Source organism: Bombyx mori, chromosome W (assembly GCF_030269925.1).
Source record: "Bombyx mori chromosome W, ASM3026992v2".
NCBI lineage: Eukaryota > Metazoa > Arthropoda > Insecta > Lepidoptera > Bombycidae > Bombyx > Bombyx mori.
In genome coordinates this window covers 8,345,095-8,349,988 of record NC_085135.1, presented here as the reverse complement: position 1 = coordinate 8,349,988, position 4,894 = coordinate 8,345,095, and the positions used below count along the sequence as shown (strand labels likewise).

Below are 4,894 nucleotides of genomic sequence, written 5' to 3'. Positions count from 1 at the left end.
ACGTGGTCCCCCTTCCACTGTTCATTGGACGCCACTTTTTATTCTCAAAGACAGCCCAGGGAGCCTTTTCCCCCCCTTTTTCACAGTGATTAACGTAGTCTGAACCTTTCCAAACACTCTTGAAAATTTTTTGTTTTTTATCTCCAGGAGTTACTGAGATATAAACATTTTTAAATTTGTGTACATAAAAGTGCAACGAGAGCGAGGGAGAAAACAACATCCTTCGTTTCAACGAGTGGCGCGATACGTGTAATAAACAAGGAGAAGGCGTAGGCTACGTCACATAAATTGTGAACGAGTGCGAGCGAGCGAGAACGATATATCACCATCTCAAAAAGTGGCGCGATATTTGTTATTGACATTAACGGCCGTTTTCAATAACCTATCTATCCCTAGTTTCGGTTACTAAAGATAGACAAATCTATATTTTTGTCCTTACTTACGTTCCAATAACCTATCGACGGGCAGCAGTTCCTATCGGATTTATCTATCCATCGTCGGGAGGACGGATAGCCTGCTAAAGATAGAACGCTCATACAAATCGTGCTTACTTCCGTTTCAATATGAGTTTTAAGTAACTCTCCGGTAGGCGGCGCTATCTCTAGTATGGGCATTCGCTTATCTGTCAAAATCGGCCGGTTACATATTTATCTTTCGAAAGTAAATCGCTATAATTTAATAATTGTTTCTCTTCATATTGGCATATTGTAGCAGTGATGATAGTGATATGGAATTATTTCAAATGATAATGGATTGTGATGCAGATAGTGATAGTGAGGCCGATATCATATGGTTAGGAAAATAAAGATCGTCTGAATTACATGGCGAAGATCAATAATTACGAATTTGACTATAGATTTCTGAGCAAAGGTGTTGTGAATGAATTGATTAATTTAATGAGACCATATTTGAGTGTAACGTCAAAAAGGTAAGATAAATTTTAACCATAAAAGTACTCGTTATTACAACTTATATTTGTTTATAGCAATAGCAAAATTATACCTAATTTTTGTTGTGTTACAAAATCACACTCAACAGGAATTCTATAATACTGCTGGATTCCCATGGTGCCCTAAATGACATTCATATACTAATACAATAACCTGGTAGGCTATTTACCTTCATTCTTATTACACACTGATACCTCTACATTTTATATTTGTGTTACAGATTCAAATATAGGAGAGGAATTTAGAAATAGAAAAAGAGTATTTTGAATGTGTAATTTGTGTGCAATGCATCATTGATGTTTCAAAATGTTGTTGCTTGATGGCCTGGGTCTACTCATGATACAACTATAATTAACCATTCCGATTGAAAAGGTATTTCTTATTTATATTACCTTATTTATATTATTATTATTATATATTATTATTATATTTTTATTTATTTATATTATATATTTAGGTGTTTATATGAATTTAATATGACACTATTATAATAAATTATCTACATATCAAGAGAACATTGATAACAAGGTGGACTTGGAAATTGCTATTTGCTTGCCGATAGAGGCTATCCCCACAACCCTATCTTTTAACGTGATTAATTAACCCACATACTCAATCGGAACGATTTAAAATGAATCACATATTAAAACAAGAAATACTATAGAGAGGTAATCTTTTTTTTTAGTTAAGAGCTTGTTATACTGTATTGTAAAATAATTTAAGCGAATAATGTATAATTTTCAGATGCATTGGTGTTTGTAAAAGAAGACTCCCTGTATATCATTGAAAAGTAGATTAAAACTAGAAAACATGCAAGCTGTTATTATAGCTGCCATGCTGCATAATATCGTCAGAAGTATGAATTTAGAAGAATTAGAATCAGAAATTTCAGTCGCAGATACATTACAGGAAAATAATATAATTGTTCGTAACAATTTTTCAAAACTTACATCTGAAATACAACTATGTACTTATAAATAATTGCTTCCAAAGATAATTTATAAAATAAACTCCAAAGATAATTTGACTATTTTTTATTTTCCAAAATGATAATTACATGGTAGTTAGTACATACAAGATATTTAATTTAGAATTTGTACATATACTTAAAAAACTATCGAACATAAAATTATTATTGCCTACTTAATTTATGAAATTTAATATTCCTTTTAAGTAATTTTTAATTTTTTAAATTATCTAAATCTAACTTAACTTTTGCTACAACAATCTCCTTTTCTTTATTTTCCAAGTCAAGTCTCTTTTTTGCTATTAGATATTCTGCTAATGTATTGTCCCTATGCTAGCCTTGCATTTCTTTTCTTCCATCTTGTTTCCGCTTGGCTGTAAAAGTGTTAAAAATATTATGTGTGACCTACAACAATGTGCATGCTTTATCCAAAATTTCATCTGCAATCCTTACCACCTCCAGCCTGTAACAAAGAGCATAATTATTTCAAATACTACGGCAACCTGAAGAAAAAATCATGTTTATCAATGTGTTATTAGAGACAAACAATCAACTAATTATACTAACCTTACTAAGGTTGTTTCTTATGTTGCCGTAGCGTTCTTTAAGTTTTCCCATTTTAGTCGAAGCTGCGATGGAGTTCGTGGGAAACGACGAATCGACGAATTAAAATCATTTACAAGGGTTTGCCAAGCCTGCTCCTTCAATTTATTGTTTGTGGCATTTGTTGCCTTATTATTGAAATGTTTTTTCGCCGCCACAAATTCTGCTAGAATCATCGTCTCATCTTTTGTCATGGGTGCTGCCTTTCTTGACTGAAAAAGATATATTTTCTAAACTTGAACTCAAAGTTTTCAAAGTAAAATTATTATTATCAATGTAGTTCATAGATACTTACAGAATTCATTTTATTTCACTGTAGCTCTTTAATTATAAGCACACTTAGAATTATAAACGAAAGTTTTAAAGCGTTTTGGAGGTAAGTCATCATCTAATATAGTAGGTAAACAATAGAAAAACAAACAAAAGAAACTGATCACTGCTTATTGGCAAACGGACTGTCAAAACGTTTCGTTTCATAATTTCGACTAGGATAAAAATAGCAATACGTCCAATTTAAAAAAATCTACATATGTTTTTATTACTTTTTGTTATAAACAAATGTGTTTATGATAGTCTACAATATGCTGGTTAAATTATAGTTATAATTTAGAATAAAAAAAAAGTGTGTGTGTCCGCTCCGACGCACGACTGGAGTTTACTGGATATAAAAAATTAAACGAAACAATACGAGAAATAGTTCTATATTACGACAACACGATACACTACAGATTATTAACAAATTAACGAGACACAAAACAAACGACTAACAAATATATGAAAATACAATAATGAGAGAAACGCGCGATCAGTACGAGGCTTTGTGGCGGACTGCCGGCGCAGCAGCCCGGCGTCACCTGCGATAACGCGGCCGCGCGTTGGCTCCTGATTGGCGCGCGCACGCATCACGCAATCAGGAGCCAATCAGGCGCATAACGCATTTCGTGTGACATGCTAGTACGATTTTGATTGGCGCGCGCACGCATCACGCAATCAGGAGCCAATCAGGCGCATAACGCATTTCGTGTGACATGCTAGTACGATTTTGATTGGCGCGCGCACGCATCACGCAATCAGGAGCCAATCAGGCGCATAACGCATTTCGTGTGACATGCTAGTACGATTTTGGTCCCCATAATTTTCATACCCCGGGCCTATATATGTAAATCGATTCTAAAGGAGTAAACTCCAAAAAAAAGTGTGTGTGTCCGCTCCGACGCACGACTGGAGTTTACTGGATATAAAAAATTAAACGAAACAATACGAGAAATAGTTCTATATTACGACAACACGATACACTACAGATTATTTTTTTTTTTTTTTTTTTTTTATTGCTTAGATGGTTGGACGAGCTCACAGCCCACCTGGTGTTAAGTGGTTACTGGAGCCCATAGACATCTACAACGTAAATGCGCCACCCACCTTAAGATATAAGTTGTAAGGTCTCAGTATAGTTACAACGGCTGCCCCACCCTTCAAACCGAAACGCATTACTGCTTCACGGCAGAAATAGGCAGGGCGGTGGTACCTACCCGCGCGGACTCACAACAGGTCCTACCACCAGTAATTACGCAAATTATAATTTTGCGGGTTTCACTTTTATTGCACGATGTTATTCCTTCACCGTGGAAGTCAATCGTGAACATTTGTTGAGTACGTATTTCAATAGAAAAATTGGTACCCGCCTGCGAGATTCGAACAGCGGTGCATCGGTTCAACACGAACGCACCGGACGTCTTATCTTTTAGGCCACGACGACTTCCAACTTATTAACAAATTAACGAGACACAAAACAAACGACTAACAAATATATGAAAATACAATAATGAGAGAAACGCGCGATCAGTACGAGGCTTTGTGGCGGACTGCCGGCGCAGCAGCCCGGCGTCACCTGCGATAACGCGGCCGCGCGTTGGCTCCTGATTGGCGCGCGCACGCATCACGCAATCAGGAGCCAATCAGGCGCATAACGCATTTCGTGTGACATGCTAGTACGATTTTGATTGGCGCGCGCACGCATCACGCAATCAGGAGCCAATCAGGCGCATAACGCATTTCGTGTGACATGCTAGTACGATTTTGATTGGCGCGCGCACGCATCACGCAATCAGGAGCCAATCAGGCGCATAACGCATTTCGTGTGACATGCTAGTACGATTTTGGTCCCCATAATTTTCATACCCCGGGCCTATATATGTAAATCGATTCTAAAGGAGTAAACTCCAAAAAAAGTGTGTGTGTCCGCTCCGACGCACGACTGGAGTTTACTGGATATAAAAAATTAAACGAAACAATACGAGAAATAGTTCTATATTACGACAACACGATACACTACAGATTATTAACAAATTAACGAGACACAAAACAAACGACTAAC

The 4,894-nt window shown here is 36.5% G+C and overlaps 2 long non-coding RNA genes across 2 annotated transcripts; one reads left to right on the top strand and one right to left on the bottom strand.

Moving 5' to 3' along the window:
- The first annotated feature begins 361 nt into the window (after nucleotides 1-361).
- Nucleotides 362-1,972, top strand: LOC134201793 (uncharacterized). Its single transcript, XR_009977053.1, has 3 exons — nucleotides 362-928; nucleotides 1,171-1,322; nucleotides 1,695-1,972. It is a non-coding gene; the product is annotated as an uncharacterized LOC134201793 (long non-coding RNA).
- LOC134201792 (uncharacterized) lies at nucleotides 922-3,767 on the bottom strand. Its single transcript, XR_009977052.1, has 3 exons — nucleotides 2,816-3,767; nucleotides 2,485-2,732; nucleotides 922-2,380 (listed from the first exon to the last, which is right to left on the bottom strand). It is a non-coding gene; the product is annotated as an uncharacterized LOC134201792 (long non-coding RNA).
- Nucleotides 3,768-4,894: the final 1,127 nt, after the last annotated feature.